A 21,539-nucleotide genomic window follows, 5' to 3' on the forward strand; every position below is an offset into this window, starting at 1 on the left:
TTTTACTTGTTGCACCTGTATTGGGTTATGGGCCGGGGGAATGGGTTCCACGGAGCGGCTGGTTTGTGACGGTGCTCCTTCAGACAGCGAGATCCAAACCTGGGCAGTGCGGTCAGGGCAAGGTGGTGAGCTGTAGTCCAGAACTTCGAAAATAGGAGAGGAGCTGCGGCGAAAAAAACAGCGCAGAAGCAGCCCACCGGACTACCCGTTCCGTTTCCTGGGAGACCAAGGGAATGGGGGGAGTAGAGAGAATAGGTTAAGTAATTGACCATAAACTCAACTGGACCAGCCACATAAATCCTGTGGCTACCAGAGCAAGTCAGAGGCCGGGTATTCTGCGGCGAGTGACTCACCTCCTGACTCCCCAAAGCCTTTCCACCATCTACAAGGCACAAGTCAGGAGTGTGATGCAATACTCTCCACTTGCCTGGATGAGTGCAGCTCCAACAACACTCAAGAAGCACGACACCATCCAGGACAAAGCAGCCCGCTTGATTGGCACCCCATCCACCACCCTAAACATTCACTCCCTTCACCACCGGCGCACTGTGGCTGCAGTGTGTACCATCCACAGGATGCACTGCAGCAACTCGCCAAGGCTTCCTCGGCCGCACCTGGACAGGACTTGGAAATATATCGGCCGTTCCTTTATCGTCGCTGGGTCAAAATCCTGGAACTCCCTTCCTAACAGCACTGTGGGAGAACCTTCACCACACGGACTGCAGCGGTTCAAGAAGGCGGCTCACCACCACCTTCTCAGGGCAACTAGGGATGGGCAATAAATGCCGGCCTTGCCAGTGACGCCCACATCCCAAGAATGAATGGAAAGAAAATGTCAATTGGAATGGTTAAATAAATTACATCAAAAGGGGAAAATACGCATCTGATTTCCCCGTACACCATAATAGTGATTTCCCCGTACACCATAATAGTGTTTATCCATCTTGTACTGCCCACCCTGTACTATTTCCTGTTCTGAGATCAGTTAAGTAACCCACGCTCAGGCTTCTGATAATGGATCTTTGCACCCAGCTGAGCATAAGTGCTCGAGAGAGAATACAAGCTGACTCAGGATCTAAATTTGCTTGTTGTGAGGTGATCTGATGTGAACATGGCCTCCTTCCACCCAAAGATTACAGAGAAACTATTACACGGTTAACAGGCGATTCGGCCTAACCAGTCCGTGTTGGTGTTCATTCTCCGCACAGGCCGTCGTCCATACCCCATGTTCCCATATCCCCTTATTCTGTTTCCCTTCAACCACCTCTCTAACCTATTCTTAAACGTTGCCTTCTTGAACAGCTGCAGTCCGTGTGGTGAATGCGCTCCCACAGCGCTGTTAGGTCGGGAGTTCCAAGACTGTGACCCAGCGACGATGAAGGAGATTACAAATGCTCAGAACAGCCTTGTATCGAGCATTTGCAATATCTCGAGAGCACACTTCCAGTTGTGCATACAGTTCCGATCACGACACTTCCTCAAGGACACAATGTACTGGAGAGGGTGCAGAGAAGGGTGACAAAAAGAAGCCCAAACTTAATGGGAATGAGCTACAAGGAAAGAGGAGACTTTGAGATGATCTAAGTGAGGGGTTTTCACGAATATGAGAGGCGATTGACAAAGTCAATCCAGGCAAATTAATCAATGTGGTGAAGGGTTCAAATAACTAGGGCCACATGTTAAAATAATTCATAAATTATTCAGGAGTTAGGATTTAGGAGTAAGTCAGGCGGAAATTCTTCACCTAAGGCGTAACTTTTTAAAAATTCGATCATGGGATGTGGGCGTCACTGGCGAGGCCGGCATTTATTGCCCATCCCTAATTGCCCTTGAGAAGGTGGTGGTGAGCCGCCTTCTTGAAACACTGCAGTCCGTGTGGTGAAAGATATGTTACTGAGGAAGGAAAAGAAAGGACTTGTATTTATAAAGCAACTTTCACAACTTCACTGCATCCCAAAGAGCTTTACAGCCAATGAAGTACTTTTGAAATGTAGTCACTGTTGTAATGTAGGAAACACGGCAGCCAATTTGAGCACAGCAAGATCCCACAAACAGCAATTGGCTAATGTCAAGATAATCTGATTTTTTAGTGATGTTGGTTGAGGGATAAATATTGGCCAGGACACCGGGAAGAACTCCCCTGCTCTTCTTTGAAATAGTGCCATGGGAACTTTTACATCTACCTGAGTGGGCATACGGGGCCTCGGTTTAACGTCTCGTCCAAAAGACGGAGCAGAACAAGTAGGTTCAGTGGGAAATTGAATACATTTCTGAAGACGGGACAGATTGAGGGATATATGGGGAGATGGGGGAGGAGGTGCTGGTGGAGTTTAAGGCCTATCAAAATGGGACGGGCCTGTTGGGCCTGAGGCCTTTTCCTGCTCCGGGAAGTTTTTTGTAGCGGTAGCCGAAGTGTGGGCGGGGAAAGGGAACACGGCCAATCTTTCATTAGTGAGGGGACCATTCCTTAATGAGCTAAACTTAGAGAGAAAGGCATCCAGCGAGGGTTTATTTTTTGGACTTTCAGTAATAAATTGCTGCATGATGATGATGAAATGCTGGCAAATGATAATGACCTCAAATCTACTGGAACTGCCAGGATAGGCAGGAGAGAAAGCAGGGCCGTATTAAAAACGCACACACACAACGCGACCTGAAGCAGTTTTGTACAGTTATCTGAGTCATTATTATCCTGTTCAAGTCTTTTTACTGTGGCTCCGGTACTCATTAAGATGAGGAATGAGGCTGCGGCAGCAGAGAACACTATTCCGTTAAATAGCAAAGCTCTTTTAACCAATTGCAGCATGCTCATTCAGGCGCAATTTCCTCTCCGCTGTTCTCCATTCTACTCCTGACTCAACAACAACTTGAATTTATACGTCGCCCGTAACTTAGTACAACAAAAATTGGACACCGAGCCAAAGGAGGAGACATTAGGACAGTTGAGCAACCGCACAGTCGGACAGGTAGGTTTTTGAGGAGCGTCTTAAAAGAGGAGGGAGAGGTAGAGAGGTGGAGGAGTTTAGGGAGGGAATTCCAGAGCTGAGGGCGTAGACAGCCGAAGGCACGGCCGCCAATGGTGGGGCAAAGGGAGTGGGGGGGATGCACAAAAGTTGCTGGGGTTATGACTGCTCTCCATTACCTCGTTTAAGTGGTCATTTTTCATGTGTGAGCCTAAACAGTGAGTGTAGGTTGCCTGTTTGAATGCAAAGGATTGAGTCTGATGCCATCTTCATCCAATTCCGACACACATTTGCCAGCTAAAGAAGGTGTTTCCACTTGTGGGGGAGTCCAAAACTAGGGGCCATCAATATAAGGTAGTCACTAATAAATCCAATAGGCAATTCAGGAGAAACCTCTTTACCCAGAGAGTGGTGAGAATGTGGAACTCGCTAACTCAAGAAATAGTTGAGGCGACTAGTATAGATGCATTTAAGAGGAAACTAGATAAACACATGAGGGAGGAAGGAATAGAAGGATATACTGATAGGATTAGACAAAGTAGGGAGGGAGGAGGCTCGTGTGGAGCATAACCTCCAGCGTAGACCAGTCGGGCCAAATGGCCTGTTTCTGTGCTGTACATTCTATGTAATAATTCTATTCAAAACCAATGAATGCTATCCATTGACTCTTTACAGACAACACATGGTCCATGTGAACTCCAGGACTGGTTTTGATCACCTGAGGGGGTCAGAGAGGAATTTTACAGAGTATTTTTTCCCTTATTGGCCCTGGGTTGTTCTCTGTTTTTTTGCCTCTCCCAGTAGATTACATAGGGGAGGGGGGGAGGGAGGGAGAGAGGGAGCGTCTAGCCGTGATACTCTGGCCAGCACGAGTGTGGGGCAGGATTGATGGACCAGCTTGTCTTTTCCTCCTTGTCATTTTCGTATGTTTGTTTGTTTGTATTCAGGACCGGGAACACTGGCCGATTCTCCACTGCAACAATCGCTCTGGTCCTTGACGATATAATTCTTGCTGATGCTCCCAGTGTGGTACGGTCAGGGGAGGGGCGGGGGGGGTTCCGCTCTTCAGATGCGACGTTACCCGTCAGCCGTGGCTTAGAGTCAGAAGGTCTTGGGTTCAAGTCCCACTCCAGAGACTTGAGCACAAAATCTAGTGCTGAGGGAGTGCTGCATGTTGGAGGAGCAGTCTTTCGGATGAGACTGAGACCAGTTAAACCAAGGCCACTTCTGCCCCGTTAAAAAGTCTCACAGCATTATTTCAAAGAACAGGGGAGTTCTCCCCGATGTCAACATTACTAAAAAAAAAACCAGAATATCTGACCTTTATCTCATTGCTGTTTGTGGGATCTCGCTGTGCGTAAATTGGCTGCCGCGTTTCCTACGTTGTAACAGTGACTACACTTCAAAAAGTACTTCATTGGTTGCAAAGTGCCTTGGGACACCCTGAGGTCATAGAAAGGCGCGATAGAAACTAATGCCCCGTTAGTTTGGACATTAAAGAACCTACAGCGCTATTTGAAGAAGAACGGGGAGTTCCTCTGCTGTCCTGGGCAACAGCTCCCCCCCCCTCAATCAAAAATCAGATGATGCTTGCTGGATCTTGCTGTGCACAAAATGGCTGCCACATTCGCACTGCACAGCAAAAAGGGTTCATTGTATGCAAATCGCTTTGCGGTCTTTCTGCGAGATGCGTCCGACTCCTGCGTGAACGTGTAAAAGTCTTTCTTTCATCTTAATGGAAGGGCTGAAACACTCGTCCGACTCCTGCGACGAACGCGTCCACAAATTCCCAACCCGCACGACGACAGTCCCTTTGGTAAAGACCGAGCTGCCTGTCTCTCCCGTCGCTTCATCTCAGCAAAAAAAATAAAAACCCAAACACCCTTTTAAAAATATTAAAACTTCAAAGGTTTGGAGAGACTAAAATCAATCGGCAGGATCGATTCTCAAAGACATTTCATGAACTTTAAACTCAGACGGTTCCTTGCGAGGGGCTAAAGCCTGTAATTCCGGGGCTGACTATCACTTAAAAATTGAATGAAGGACTTGGCCCCTCGGGGGGAGGTCCATGAGAGAGGGCATCAACACTTTGAGAAAGTAAACTCGCCATTTAAAAGCGGCCTCATTAAACCTGTGGTTGATGTATGATCGATAGTTCTGGATGGTGATTGGTTTCTAAAGTCACTTCACTCGTCACCTCATCTCCCGACTGGCAAAAAAAAACTTAGGCGATGGTGAGGATTCCGTTAATAGTGTTTTCTTCCACCTTCCGTGAACTTCAGCTCATTCAAAACTCTGCTGGCCGTATCCTAACTCGCACCGAGTCCCGTTTGCCCATCACCCCCTGTGCTCGCTGACCTACATTGGCTCCCTGTTCGGCAACGCCTCGATTTTAAAATTCTCATCCTTGTTTTCGAATCCCTCCACGGCCTCGCCCCTCCCTATCTCTGTAACCTCCTCCAGACCCACAACTCTCCGAGATCTCTGCGTTCCTCCGATTCTGGCCGCTTATGCATCTCCAACTCCCTTCCTCCCACCATTAGCGGCCGTGCCTTCAGCTGCCTAGGCCCTAAGCTCTGGAATTCCCTCCCTAAACCTCTCCACCGCTCTCTCCTTTAAAAGAAGGACTTGCATTTATATAGCGCCTTTCACAACCTCAGGACATCCCAAAGTACTTTACAGCCAAAGAAGTACTTCTGAAGTGCAGTCACTGTTGTAAATGTAGGAAACGCGGCAGCTAATCTGCGCACAGCAAGCTCGGTTTAACGTCACATCTGAAAGACGGCACCTCTGACAGTGCAGCATTCCCTCAGTACTGTACTGGAGTGTCAGCCTGGATTATACGCTCAAGTCTCTGGAGTGGGTTTGAATCCTGACTCAAAGGAGAGTGATACCACTGAGCCACAGCTAAAACGTACCTCTTCGATGAAACTTTTTGTCACTTGTCTTAACATCTCCTTAGGTGGATCGGTGACAAACTTTCTCCGATTAAGCTCAGGTGAAGTGGCTTGTGACGTTTTATTACGTTAAAGGTGCTATGTAAACACAAGTTGAGTGTGTGTGTGTGGGTTCCAATTATTAGTCCATTGAAACAACTGAATGGGACATCCCTCCCCTGCCCCGACGTCTTACTTGGTAATGTGCTCCCTGCTGTGGTAAAAAGCCATAACAAACCAGGAGTTCCAGGTTCAATCCTCGTCACAGTGGAGCTAGCTGCTCCCCAGCCGGGACAATAACCAATTAGCGTTCCCGCTCTTGACTGCTAAGCAGTGATCCATGCAGCTCCGTGTCACTGCGCGTACGTCAGCTGAGGACGCAATCAGACATGGCCCCCGCAGACAACTATAACAGGTGTTAGGCCCCTTGAATATGTTAATCAGAACATAGGAACAGGAGTCGGCCACTTAGACCCTCGAGTCTGTTCCGCAGGGGCTTAATCAGCGTCTTTACGCCTGCTGAGACGGAGAAATTAGTTCCTGATGAGAGGGGCAGGCATGGGGCTCAAGGTTCTTTCCAGTGACCCCCTCACAGCCGCCAACCTAAATAAACAGTTCTCTGCAGAGTCAGGAGGAGGAGGAGAAGCCAGAGTGCTCCGCTGTCGGCGAGTCCCTAAATTGACCTTTCCCGTTGGGCGAGCTGCCTGTGAAGGCGCGACCAGCACCACTAGTATGCCGACAAGGCCCCTCGCTCCTCTCGAGGTCGTGGTTTCAGGCCCCACTCCAGAGACTTCAGCACATAATCTAGGCCGACGCTCCCAGTGCAGTACTGAGGGAGTGCTGCACTGTCGGAGGTGCCGACTTTCAGATGATGAGGTGAAACCGAGGTCCCATCTGCCCTCTCAGGTGGATGTAAAAGATCCCGTGATATTATTTGGAAGGCGAGCAGGGGAGTTCTCCCTGGTGTCGTGGTCAATATTTATCCCTCAACCAACATCACTTAAAGAACAGATCATAGCTGTTTGTGGGATCTTGCTGTGCGCAAATTGGCTGCCGCGTTTCCTACATTACAACAGTGACTACACTTCAAAAGTACTTCATCAGGACATGCTGAGGCCCTAAAGGCGCTATAGAAATGCAAATTCTTACTCACCTCTAGGTCGTAAGCTTGTGGGTTTGAGCCCCATGTTAGGAGTTTGAGCTCCGAATCGAAGCTGACACTCCTGTGCGTCCCTGAAGGAGTGCCGCAAAGTTGGAGGCCCTAACCTTTGAATTAGACATTAAACTGAGGTCCCATCCAGCTGTTCTGCTGGTTCGCGGACATTAAAGATCCCTTGCAACTGAAGAGACAGCAAAGTGTGCTCCTGATGTCCTCACCCAACATCCCTCCCTCAATTACTGATACCAGAAAAATTGTTCAACTCAACACTAATTGCGGGACTTACTGTTCTCAAAATGGCTGCCATATATACTTACAGAACAGACACTGCACTTTACGTAGAATTACATAAAATGTACAGCACAGAAACAGGCCATTCGGCCCAACAGGTCCATGCTGGTGTTTATGCACCACACAAGCCTCCTCCCACCCTTCTTCATCTAACTCCATCAACATATCCTTCTATTCCTTTCTCCCTCGTGTGTTTATCTAGTTTCCCCTTAGATGCATCTCTGCTATTCGCCTTAACCACTCCTTGTGGTAGTGAGTTCCATATTCTAACCACTCTCTGGGTAAAGAAGTTACTCCTGAATTCCCTGTTGGATTTATTGGCGACTATCTTATATTTATGGCCCCTAGTTCTGGTCTCCCCCCCGCAGGTGGAACCATCTTCTCTACGTCTACCCTATCGGAGCAATTCATGCGAACCAGTCAGAGATGATTCTGAGAGGTGAGATCAGCGCAAGAATGTTTCTGTCCTTCAACACTCAATCATGAACGCGGAGTTTGAAAAGCCAGCGTTCAAATGCACCTCCATCACCCAAATCCTATTTTTGAAGTACAATGCTACCTCACGAGGCAGGAGAATAAAGGAACTGAACGAGCACATAAAACGGGGTCAAGGTGGGGGGGCGAGGAGGCGGCTGAACATATGAACATAAGAAATAGGAGCAGGAGTCGGCCATACGTCCCCTCGAGCCTGCTCCGCCATTCAATAAGATCATGGCTGATCTTCAACCTCAACTCCACTTTCCTGCCCAATTCCCATATCCCATGATTCCCCTTGAGTCCAAAAAGCTATCAATCTCAGCCTTGAATATATTCAACGACTGAGCAGCCACAGCCTTCTGGAGTAGAGAATTCCAAAGATTCACAACTCTGAGTTAAGAAATTCCTCCTCATCTCAGTCTTAAATGGCTGATCCCTTATCCTGAGACTATGCCCCCTCGTTCTAGACTTTCCAGCCAGGGGAAACAATCTCTCAGCATCTACCCTGTCAAACCATCTCAGAATCTTATATGTTTCAATGAGATCATTTCTCATTCTTCTAAATTCCAGAGAGTATAGGCCCATTCTACTCAATCTCTCCTCATAGGACAACCCTCTCATCCCAGGAATCAATCTAGTGAACTTTCACTGCACCGCCTTTAAGGCGAGTATATCCTTCCTTCGATAAAGAGACCAAAACTGTACACAGTACTCCAGGTGAGGTCTCACCAAAGCCCGGTATAATTGCAGGAAGACTTCCTTACTCTTGTATTCCAACCCCCTTGCAATAAAGGCCAACATACCATTTGCCTTTCTAATTGCCTGCTGTACCTGCATGTTAACTTTCTGTGCTTTGTGTACAAGGACACCCTTGTACTGTCTGAACAGCAACATTTAATAATTTCTCACCATTTAATAAATATTTTGTTTTTATATTCTTCCTACCAATGTGAATAACCTCACATTTCCCCACATTATACTCCATCTGCCACCTCCTTGCCCACTCACGTAACCTGTCTATATCCTTTTGCAGACTCTTTGTGTCCTCCTCACAGCTTACTTTCCCACCGAGCTTTGTATCGTCAGCAAACTTGGATACATTACACTCAGTCTCTTCATCTAAGCCATTAATATAGATTGTAAATAGCCGAGGCCCCAGCACTGATCCTTGAGGTATCCCACTAGTTACAGCCTGCCAACCTGAAAATGACCCATTTATCCCTACTCTCTGTTTTCTGTCCATTAACCAATCCTCTATCCAAGCTAATGTATTACCCCCAACCCCATGAGCCCTTATCTTGGGTAACAACCTCTTGTGTGGCACTTTATCGAGTGCCTTTTGAAAATTCAAATATTTGACATCCACTGGTTCCCCTTTATCTATCCTAGTTACATCCTCAAATAATTCTAATAGATTTGTCAAACACATAAAACCATGTTGACTCTGCCTGATCATATTATGATTTTCTAAGTGCCCTGTTACCACATCCTTAATAATGGATTCCAGCATTTTCCCGACGACTGATGTCAGATGATGCCTGATCTTCAACCTCAACTCAACCTTTCCTGCCCGATCCCCATATCTATTGATTCCCCTAGAGTCCAAAAATCTATCTATCTCTCTGTAGTTCCCTGTTTTCTCTCTCCCTCCTTTCTTGAATAGCGGGGTTACATTTGCTACCTTCCAATCCGCTGGGACCGTTCTAGAATCTCGGGAATTTTGGAAGATCACAACCAATGCATCCACTATCTCTGCAGACACCTCTTTTAGAACTCTAGGATGTAAGCCATCAGGTCCAGGCGATTTGTCGGCATTAATTTCTCCAGTACTTTTTCTTTATTAATATTAATTACTTTAAGTTCTTGGTGGATGTGAGCGGATTGCCGGAGTGAGCTGATAGCATAAATCAGGATCAATACTCCCAACAAGGGTGGGCGATCGATGGGAGCTAAATTATTGCAGCAGTCTGTCTCTTATTCCCGACGAAGGTGTGTGTTGTGCTCTGCCTGTCGATAGCTCACAAGCTTCTCTCATTAACTCATCCATAAATTTCTGTAAGGGGGCCTCCGTTAAAGCGCGAACAGTGGTGGGGGGGGCAGGGGACGGTTAGGGAGGGCCACAGATCATCTCAATGAGAGTACAGTTTGACGCTGTCCCCGGGAACGAAGATTTAGTTGTTGGCTGTACACACACCATGGGTCTAGAGGCTCGGACTGCTCACTATATGACGTTTCTCAGACAGCTCAAAGTGCCGGGCTCATAACATCAATTTTATTACCGTTCTTTGTCAATCTAATGATGATTTTTATTGAGTGTCTTTACTAACAGCTAGAATAAGGATTTCATACCGCATTAGTTTCGAGATTTACGCTCACAGTCACAGCTCTGTAAAGGAAATGCAAAAGCCGGCCTCTGCCACCCGAATTTTCTTCCCTCCTGTCCCAGTGACTCATCCCGCCCGGTTCCACAGGCGCCGGCTGCACCTTCAGCGCTCCGCCACTAGGCGGCAGGCTTTTCAACCGTGAGGGGCATCGCTGCCCCAGCCTGATTCTGCCCTCCAATCTTGGAGTGCACGCTCCTCCCGACTGGAGAGCAATCGGGGAGCAGCCCAGGGAAACTAAATACCTGCCTCGGTCACCCACTAAGGGATTCGAAAGAAAGAACTTTGGTTTTAAACATTAGAAAGTTAAGGTTAGGAAACAAAGTCGGATGGAGCTTTTTCAACCACAGGCACGATGGGCCGAACGGCCTCAATCTGAGCAGTAGTATTCTATCATCCTATGAAAGGATGGTTGGGGAGCAGTTCAGCGATGGGCTCTCCCCGACCCACTCGGGCAAGACAGCCAATTCCGACTGAGTTTCCCTGAGGCAAAGGAAATCTTCAGCTCCAAAGGAAGCGTCTTTTAGAAAAGTTTATCGATCCCCTTTCGGGATGGGTGACCTTTCCCTTCTAAAGGTTTAGGTGGGGTTGCCAACCCTCCAGGATTGCCCTGGAGCCTCCAGGAATTAAAAGATCGATCACTGCTGTGAGCAACACCTGGGAGAAAAATCATAGCAGCGTTACAAAAATTGATTTAAAAATAATTTTCTTTGAACACTTTTAGTCATAAAAATATCGGAGATGGGCGGAAGAAGGCTGTTTGACCAGGTCGGGAAGTCATGTGATGAAACCTCCAGGAATGTATCCAACCAGAGTTGGCAACTCCAGATTTAGAGGAGCTTTCGAGAGGGCCTCGATAAAACTTGTCCCAGCTGGTGAGAGTTCTGCCAACCCGGCCTTGACCCCATTCCCGCCGGCTTTGGATGAGAGATCGATCTCAGATATTAAAACGGGGCCTGGCCGTTAAAATCAATGCGCCGGGGCAATGCAGACGCAGCTTTACTTTCTATTACTAGTTCTCGCGCATCCCCGGTTTTAATCGCTCCGCCATTGGCGGCCGCGCCTTCAGCCGCCCAGGCCCTAAGCGCTGGAATTCCCTCCCTAAACCTCTCTGCCTCTCTCTCCTCCTTTAAGATAAAAAGATTCAAGTGGAATAAGTGGCTTGCAAGCAACACTTCACCCTTTACCATGCTGGATAAACCAGATGGCCCGTATTGTTAAGGGCAGCAAGGAGACTGAGGCCTTTTAAAGGGTTAATACATCTCACATCATAACAAGCCGTCCTGGCCTAGTGATGCTCTGGCGTTATCAATACTCAGCTCTCTTCTTATCCCCTTTGTACCCAATGTGTTGTGTTGATGGAATTTTTGTTGTACCAAACCTGTTGAATAATACATTGATGGGCAAATCTATTTTTCAATCTATCTGCTTCCCGACACCATAGAAACAGATCATCCAGCGTGATATTCGGAGAGTTTGTTGTCAGCCTGACAAAAGCGTATCACCCTGGTAAATCTAATAGGGTTTTTCATGTGTCCGAAACAACAAGGCCTGTTAATACAGTCTAAAGGTCACCATCAGAACACTCCGACATGACAGAATCCAACATAAGAAGTCCAGGGAGAAAGAAAATATATGAAGGTGACGGCACTCGTTTCTTTTGTGTAATTCCAAACCATTAGTTATACTTCGAGAAGTGCCGTTGGGAGCCATTGTGCCGAGAGGTAAAAGCTCTCGCCCGTCCTTCACTTATGCTCTACCCTTGGACCCAAACAAGAGAGCAAACATCTTCCCTCCCCTTCCTCAGAGCTTCTCCCACTCCACCGACGTTACGGCAGCACAGAGCAGGAGAACATAAGAAATGGGAGCAGCAGTAGGCCATACGGCCCCTCAAGCGGGTACGGTAGCATAGTGGTTATGTTACTGGACTAGTAATCCAGAGACCTGGACTAAAATCCAGAGTCATGAGTTCAAATCCCGCCACGGCAGCTGGTGAATTTAAATTCAATTAATTAAATAAAAATCTGGAATTAAAATATTAGTATCAGTAATGATGGCCATGAAACTACCGGATTGTCGTAAAAACCCATCTGGTTCACTAATGTCCTTCAGGGAAGGAAGCCTGCCGCCCTTACCCGGTCTGGCCTATATGTGACTCCAGACCCACAGCAATGTGGTTGATTCTTAATTGCCCTCTGAAATGGCCTAGCAAGCCACTCAGTTGTAAAATCTCGCTACGAAAAGTCAAGAAGGCGGCTCACCACCACCTTCTCAAGGGCAATTAGGGATGGGCAATAAATGCCAGCCTCGCCAGCGACGCCCACAACCCGTGAACGAATAAAAAAAAAAAGCCTGCTCCACCATTCACTAAGATCATAGAATCATAGAAAGGTTACAGCACGGAAGGAGGCCATTCGGCCCATCGAGTCCGCGTCGGCTCAGTGCAAGAGCAATCCAGCCAGTCCCCCGTCCTTTACCCGTAGCCTTGCAAATTTTTTCCTTTCAAGTACTTATCCAGTTCCCTTTTGAAGGCCATGATTGAATCTGCCTCCACCACCCCCTCAGGCAGTGCATTCCAGATCCCAACCACTTGCTGTGTAAAAAAGTTTTTCCTCATGTCACCTTTGGTTCTTTTGCCAATCACTTTAAATCTATGTCCTCTGGTCCTTGACCCTTCCGCCAATGGGAACAGTTTCTCTCTATCTACTCTGCCTAGACCCTTCATGAAATTGAACACCTCTATCAAATCTCCTTGCAACCTTCTCTGTTCCAAAGAGAACAACCCCAGCTTCTCCAGTCTATCCACATAACTAAAGTCCCTCATCCCTGACATCATTCTAGTAAATCTCTTCTGCACTGTCTCTAAGGCCTTCACATCTTTCCTGCAGTGCGGTGCCCAGAACTGAACACAATACTCCGGTTGTGGCCAAACCAGTGTTTTATAAAGGTTCATCATGACTTCCTTACTTTTGTACTCTATGCCTCTATTTATAAAGCCCAGGACCCTGTATGCTTTTTTAACCACTTTCTCAACCTGCCCTGCCACCTTCGATGATTTGTGCACATATACCCCCAGATCTCTGTTCCTGTACCCCCTTTAGAGTTGTGCCCTCTAGTTTATATTGCCTCTCCTCGTTCTTCCTACCAAAATGTATCACTTCGCATTTCTCTGCATTAAATTTCATCTGCCACGTGTTTGCCCATTCCACCAGCCTGTCTGTGTCCTCTTGAAGTCTATCACTATCCTCCTCACTGTTCACCACACTTCCAAGTTTTGTGTCATCTGCAAATTTTGAAATTGTGCCCTGTATACCCAAGTCCAAGTCGTTAATATATATCAAGAAAAGCAGTGGTCCCAGCACTGACCCCTGGGGAACACCACTGTACACCTCCCTCCAGTCCGAAAAACAACCGTTCACCACTGCTCTCTGTTTCCTGTCCCTTAGCCAATTCTGTAACCATGTTGCTACTGCCCCCTTTATTCCATGGGCCGCAATCTTGATGATAAGCCTACCGTGCGGCACTTTATCAAACGTCTTTTGAAAGTCTGGCTGGTCTTCTGCCTCAACTCCACTTTCCCGCCCAATCCCCATATCTCTTGATTCCCTTAGTGTCCAAATATCCATCCATCTCATCTTCAGCATCCACAGCCCTCTGGAGTAGAGAATTCCAAAGATTCACAACCCTCTGAGTAAAGAAATGTTTCCTCATCTTGGTCCTAAATGGCCGACCCCTTAAGGGGAGATTTATTGGAGGGGTTCAGAATTATCAGGTGTTTTGATAGAGTATTTAAAGAGGAACTGTTTCTACTGGCAGGAGGGTCGGTAACCAGAAGACACAGATTGATGATAATTGGCAAAAGAACCAGAGGGGGAGATGAGAAGAATTTTTTTTATGCAGCGAGTTGTTATGATCTGGAATGCACTAACTGAAAGGGCAGTGGAAGCAGATTCAACGGTAAATTTTCAAAAAGGAATTGGATAAATACTTGAAAAGGTAAAATTTGCAGGTGATATGGGGAAAGAGCAGGGGGGAGTGGGACTAATTGGATAGCTCTTTCAAAGAGGCGGCACAGGAACGATGGGCTGAATGGCCACCTTCTGTGCTGTATAAATCTATGGGTCTGTGTTGAGGTGGATGCCTTGCAGTCGTGGCTCCTTCTGTTGTACGGCCCAATGTTGCAGAAGGGCAGGGAACATAGTAAGTATCGGTGAACCAGGTAGAATAGTCATAGTGCCCAACACTGACCTGTGTAGACGAATCTCCCCGGTGCTCCTTTACAGAACTGCTTGGACTTGTAAGACAGCGTGACTTCCACCACACCGGGTATGTGCCGCGGAGGGGTCTGCACTCGTATCGCGTGAGGCGTGATCAGCTGGCAGGAAGAGAGAGTACAAATACCGAGATTAGAGTAAAACGGTAAAGTGAACTTTGAACCCAGCCAACCTGATGTGGATCACATTGTGTCCCCATGGCGGTGACTGTCCTATCAGCGATTCTCCAGATTCTATGGACATAGAGCCGTGACAATGTGTCCATCAGCCTTTAAGCTCAAACACTGGAGAGACTGGAGGAGCTGGGGTTGTTCTCCTTAGAGCCGAGAAGGTTAAGGGGAGATTTAATAGAGGTGTCCAAAATTATGAAGGGTTTTGATAAGAGTAGATAGGGAGAAACTGTTTCCATGGGTGTTTTAAAAAATAAAGAGCAGGGGAGTTGTCCTGGTGTCTTGGCCAACATTTACCCCATCACCGACAGAACAGGCCAATTATTCATTTAGCTCCTGTTTGTGGGATCTTGCTGTGCCTATTTGCCGACAGAGCAGAGGTTGGATTTTTAAAAGTTACCTATTGGCTGTGAAACATAAACGTAAAACTTTTTAAATTCTGTTCTCCACCCTTTTATGTTGTTACTGTTGTTTTTGTTTTCGTTTTTAATTATCATTAATAATATTTCCACATATTTACATTAACGAGCAGCTGATGTATGGAGTATGTTGCCTATATTTACAGGATTAGAATCAGAGAATCTTACAGCACAGGAGGCGGCCATTTGGCTCTGTGCCAGCTCTTTGAAAGAGCGATCCAATTAGTCCCACTCTCCCCCGCTCTTTCCCCATAGCCCTGCAAAATTTTCCTTTCAAGTATTTATCCAATTCCCTTTTGAAAGTTACTATTGAATCTGCTTCCACCACCCTTTCAGGCAGCGCATTCCAGATCATCACAACTCGCTGTGTTAAAAAATTCCCCTCATCTTGCCTCTTGCTCTTTTGCCAATTATTTTAAATCTGTGTCCTCTGGACCCTCCCGCCAGTGGAGACAGATTCTCTTCATTTACTCTTTCAAAACCCTTCATCATTTTGCTGCTCAGGTTGCTTTGGGTCGTTATCTTAACTTTCACGCGTGTGTGTTTTTTTCTTTCCTTCGAATTTGCTCTCCCCTGATTCGTTCTGGAGTACAGACTCTAGCTGCCCTCTGGCATCTTGCCCCGGGGGGTGGCGGGCATTTCACATGCTTTAGATTAGGCTGTGCGCGTCGACAGGCTATTCGACCATGGAAGGGGTTTCACAGTGTCAGCCCAATCCTCTTGCGCTGCACCCTTTTAGGAACATAGGAACAGGAGTAGGCCATTTAGCCCCTCCAGCCTGTTCCACCATTCAATGAGATCATGGCTAATCTGTGACCTAACTCCATTTACCTGCCTTAGCCCCATATCCCTTAATACGGACTGCAGCGGTTCAAGAAGGCGGCTCACCACCACCTTCTCAAGGGCAATTAGTGATGGGCAATAAATGCTGGCCTTGCCAGTGATGCCCACATCCCATGAACGAATAAAAATAAACCTTTGGTTAGCAAAAATCTATTAATCTCAGATTTAAAATTAACAATTGAGCTAGCATCAACTGCTGTTTGCGGAAGAGAGTTCCAAACTTCTACCACCCTTTGCGTGTAGAAGTGTTTCCTAACTTCACTCCTGAAACTCCTGGCTCTAATTTTTAGGCCATGTCCCCTAGTCCTAGACTCCCCAACCAGCAGAAATGGTTTCTCTCTATCTACCCTATCAGTTTCCCTTAATATGTTGAAAACTTTGATTAAATCACCCCTTAACCTTCTAAATTCCAGGGAATACAACCCTGGTTTGTGTAATCTCGCCTCGTAATTTATCCCTTGGAGTCCGGGTATCATTCTAGTAAATCTACGCTGCACTCCCTCCAAGGCCAATATATCCTTCCTAAGGTGCGGTGACCAGGACTGAACACAGTTCCTTTCTTTTTTTCCAGAAAGAAAGATTTGCATTTATATAGTGCCTATCACCTCAGGATGTCCCAAAGTGCTTTACAGCAAGACTGGGGGGAGAGAGGGGGTGTGAGTCACTAGATATAGATCAATGAAGAGAGAGAGACCTCCCTGTCTGATCTTTGCCCCTCCCTTGCCCAGACGTTCTAAGACTTTGCTGAGATCAGCTGACCTAACACAAGGCGAGTGGGTGGGGCCCGAGGAACAAGTCCAGGACCTTCAGGGTCTCCATGTCCCCAAGCATCAAAACTGCAAAGTGAAGTCGCGAGCCATTCCCCAGGGTGTGGGGGAAGCAATGACTAGAGGGGAGTCTAGCAAAAAAAAAACATCCAAGCAGCTAATTTAAGTGAAGCATTGGAAAAGGAGCAGGAATAGACCGTAGACCTCCCCCTCCCCCCTGCTCACTTGGGGGAACAGTCTCCTAGGAGAGAGACTGAGGAAGCAGGAAAAATAATTGGGATGAAATACGTTATTATTATTTTTTTTTTCCAAAGCTGGTCAGCCGCATTTAAAAACTTAATGGAGCTCAGGTTCTTAAATAGGACACATGCTAATGGTATTCGGTTCCTAATCGACAGCTGTATGGTTTATTTTGGGGTGATTTAGGACGTACCTCACTCCAAACCAGCATCGTTCCGAAAACAACCTGCAATCCGTCAAAGAAGTTGTCCCCGATAATGATGACGGTGGCTCCTCCTGTAGTCCAGCCTTCACTCGGGCTAATTGCTTTGATGCATGGAGTGGCTGCTTTGCGAGAGAAAAGACAGAGCAGTTTAGCACCTCTGGAGATTTCCTCGCGTGATCGCACAATCTGGTCCGATTCCCACTTTAACTCTTGCGTTGCCTCGCGGTTTCGGAATCGCAGACCCATCTCCTGTCTCAAAAAAAAAAACAATCTCCACCTTAAAACGGAAGCGAGCATGATCTTTCGCAGCATTCCAACGTGGCTGGTGTCCTCCTTGTAAACCACGTTAGCAGCATAGGAACAGGAGCAGGCCATTCAGCCCCTCGAGCCTGTTCCGCCATTCAATTAGATCAAGGCTGATCTGTATCTCAACTCCATCTGCCTGCCTTGGTTCTGTAACCCTTAATACCTTTACCTAAAAAAAAATCTATCACTCTCAATCTTCCAGATTTCCACTACCCTTTATGCAAAGAAGTGCTTCCTGACATCACCCGTGAACGGCCTAGCTCTAATTTTAAGGTCATGGACTCCCCCCTACCAGGGGAAATAGTTTCTCTCCATTTACCCTATCGCATCCTTTAATCATCTTAAACACCTCAATTAGATCACACCTCAATCTTCTATACTCGAGGGAATACAAGCCTAGTCTATGCAACCTGTCCTCATAATTTAACCCTTTTAGCCCTGGTATCATTCTGGTGAATCCGCGCTGCACCCCCTCCAAGGCCAATATATCCTTCCTGAAGTGCGGTGCTCGGAACTGAACGCAGTGCTCCAGATGGGGTCTAACCAGAGCTTCATACGACTGTAAAGTTTAATCTCCTTGGCTGTTCATTAATGCCTTGGATAGCGTATATGTTCTGGGTAATCAAAGGTGACACTTCAGCACTGTGACTTGCTTGAATATCTGATCCAAAGGAAGACACTCCCTCCGTACTGGACCGGAGCATCAAATCCCAACGCAGGGCTCGAACCTACAAAGTCCGATGCGGAGGGGGCAGTGCAGCCAATTGAGCCAAGGTGAGCTCATAAAGACCTGCTACGTGAGATAAACGAGGCTGGGCGTTAGGGTTTGTTCACCTGTTATGTTTTCTCTTGGTGGTCATAAACGGTGAGGCAACCCGCAGTCGATCAGAGAAGTTGGGCCCTTAAATCCCATAGGGATTCTCTTGCTCTAACTCCGCGGAGCCAATCTGAAGCAATGGTATAAATGGGTCAGCCATTTATGCTGCTTCTCTGGATAATGTGGGAGAACCTCCATGGAATTTCCAGGCAGTTGCCTCCTATAATGGGGGATTAGACACGGGCATGACGGGCCGAATGGCCTCCTTCTGCACCGTAACTTTCTATGATTCTACGCCTCTGGAACCTCCCCACTTTATTCCCCGCCTGTGTCTGCATCAAGCATTCTGTGATTAGCCATAGATTTTTTAAAACATTTGTTCTCAGGATGTGGATGTCACTGGCAACCACCAACTCCCGACCTCCTACACCCACCCCACCCAGACCTCTGCCTGGATTCAAGACCAATTGGTATAGGAGAAAGGACAGGATCCTGACTGATGCAATACAGTTCCAAAGTGAAGGAAAACCTCTGCACAGCTGTCTGGACTAGGCCCAAACCCAACTCCTGATGGAAATAAAAGATTGTCTTCTGTTAATCCACTTCGTAATGAACTTATTTGCTTCAAAAATGCTTCTAGTCCTTAATAGGTTAAGCCACATATTGACCAGTACCGTGCTAAAGAACCTTCCGGAATTCTAGATAAATCAAAGTGATATCACCTCAAAGTTACGGGATTTGAGTGTAATATCATGGGGTAGATGTCAGTGAGGCAACTTGTGACATTACTCATAGATGCATCATAAATCCATAAATCATCGAACCAATTCTCAGCTGGACATGACGCAATGGAATAAGTAGATAGTTCGGCTTACGCCGTTCAATGATTGAATCATCTGTTATTCTGGGAGGGGTTTCCGATTCCTGCTGCACTGATACTGGCCGCAGCCAGGCTGAGCTTGTTCGTTAATTGCTTTGGACACTCTAAGGGCCAGAGTTAGGGGTTTAAGGTGCAGAACGACAGTACAAAAGGTTTATTCCGGGACGGAGTGATGCCTCAGCATCGTGTTTAAGAGTCTCCAAACCAAACTGCCAAGGAAGTCGCAGGTGTTTGCCCAATAGAGATTGTGTCCTATCCCTGTATAGCGACGGGCCCCACTCACCTAAGCCCAGAGAACTAAGGCACAGGTTGGCAACAGTCAAGTCTTAAGGAAGCCCAAGTGTGCAGCAGGGGTGCCAAGTGTGTACCGGGGAGGGCTGTCAAGTGTGTACCGGGGGGGGCTGTCAAGTGTGCACAGGTATGCTCAGTGTGCGTGGGGGTACCAAGTGTACACAGGTGTGCCAAAGTGTGCAAAATATGCCCGGGGGTACCAAGTGTACAGCAGGGGTGCCAAATCTGCGCTGAGTTACAAAGTGTGTGCTGCTGGGTTTACCCGATCAGAACCACACTGCTTGCCAGCACAGAGCACTGGTCTGCTTCTCCTTGCTTGTCCAGCTAGAATTTGAGGCTGGGCTCCAAGCCGGTGCCCAAATCAGTACACAAGCCATTCACCACCCCCCCCCCCCCCCCCCCCCCCCAAGGCCCACTGCTTCATTGAACAGGGCGCCTCTGTTCAGGGTGAAATGGTAATTCGGTGGTGCCATGGGTTAATTTTCTCCACCGTGCCAATCTTGCGTCTTCTGTACTGACTGACGGCGACTTGTCTTGCGGAGTGCGGCACTTGATAGATCGCAACGGAGTCAAGGTGAAAAGGCCGCACTCCTGGGGGTTTACTGAGCAAATATGGGGGGAAAAAAATGCAGCACGAAATCTGACAGATCAATTGGGTCGAGTTTCATTCGCCAACAGAGAGAACCCTTTTTTTTTGTTGCGATTATCAGCTTAAATTCCTCGGCCTATCCCGCCCTCTGAGTCAGCCCATTTTTTTTTTTTGGTTAAACATCTCAGCCTGCATTGTCCAAGCTAATGAAAGATGGAAGGTTCGTGAGCCCAGAGGTCTTTAACAACGAATAATGTTTACCAATACAATTCAACGGAGCCGCTTGATAGAGCTGGGGTGCTTCTATTTACATCTCTCACTGCAAGGACCAGTCTATAATCCTCTCTTGGAAACACGCTCCTTTTTTTTCCTCCCCCCTTTGGTTTCCTCCCGAATTTAAATGTTCGCCTCAATGAGGTTTATTGCACAGCGACGCAATCTGAGATCAAAGGGAACTCTCCTTAGAACAGAGAATCTGTTTCCACTGGCAGGAGGGTCGGTAACCAGAAGACACAGATTTAAGGTAATCGGCAAAAGAGCCAGAGGCGACATGAGGAAACATTTTTTTACACAGCGAGTTGTTATGATCTGGAACGCACTGCCTGAAAGGGCGGTGGAAGCAGATTCAATAGTAACTTTCAAAAGCGGAATTGGATAAATACTTGAAAAGGAAAACATTTACAGGGCTATGGGGAAAGAGTAGGGGAATGGGACTAATTGGATAGCTCTTTCAAAGAGCCGCTACAAGGCGGAAGGACCTCCTGCTGTGCTGCACCTACCATGATACCATGATACTTGTCCTTTTTTTTAAGAAGGGGGCAACTTTGTTTTTTTCTTTCTAATTAACTTTTTATTCCCTCGTCCGGCTTCCTCTCCTGACGGTCGACAGGGTCGGGTCCCCGTGCGTGAGGGTACCTTGCCCATTTTTTGGCCATTTTTTGGAGGGTGAGCCTGGTCACTGGCTGTCGGCAGGCAGGTCAACCACAGGGGGCGTCAGGGATGAGAGGGAAAAGAACATAAGAAATAGGAGCAGGAGTAGGCCACACGGCTCCTCGAGCCTGCTCCGCCATTCAATAAGATCATGGCTGATCTTCAACCTCAACTCCACTTTCCCGCCCGATCTCCATATCCCTTGATTCCCCTAGAGTCCAAAAATCTATCGATCTCAGCTTTGAATACACGCAATGATTCAGCATCCACAGTCCTCTGGGGTAGAGAATTTCAAAGATTCACAACCCTCTGAGTGAAGAAATTCCTCCTCATCTCAGTCTTAAATGGCCGACCCCTTATCCTGCGATTATGCCCCCTAGTTCTAGACTCTCCAGCCAAGGGAAACAACCTCTCAGCCTCTACCTTGTCAAACCCCCTCAGAATCTTATATGTTTCAATAAGACCATCTCTCATACTTCTAAACCTCTCCTCATAAAACAACCCTCTCATCCCAGGAATCAATCTAGTGAACCTTTGTTGCACCGCCTCTAAGGCAAGTATATCCTTCCTTAGATAAGGAGACCAAAACTGTACACAATAC

The 21,539-nt window shown here is 47.2% G+C and overlaps 1 long non-coding RNA gene across 1 annotated transcript in view; it reads right to left on the reverse strand.

Moving 5' to 3' along the window:
* The window catches only part of LOC137322956 (uncharacterized), a 74,461-nt gene that overhangs the window by 33,744 nt on the left and 19,178 nt on the right, over positions 1-21,539 (reverse strand). Inside the window, exons 2-3 of the long non-coding RNA XR_010963269.1 lie at positions 17,114-17,244; positions 14,456-14,582 (exon numbers count right to left, since the gene is read on the reverse strand). This is a non-coding gene — a long non-coding RNA (uncharacterized lncRNA). The remainder of the gene's footprint in view (positions 1-14,455; positions 14,583-17,113; positions 17,245-21,539) is intronic.

This window comes from Heptranchias perlo, chromosome 1, assembly GCF_035084215.1.
Source record: "Heptranchias perlo isolate sHepPer1 chromosome 1, sHepPer1.hap1, whole genome shotgun sequence".
NCBI classification, from domain to species: domain Eukaryota; kingdom Metazoa; phylum Chordata; class Chondrichthyes; order Hexanchiformes; family Hexanchidae; genus Heptranchias; species Heptranchias perlo.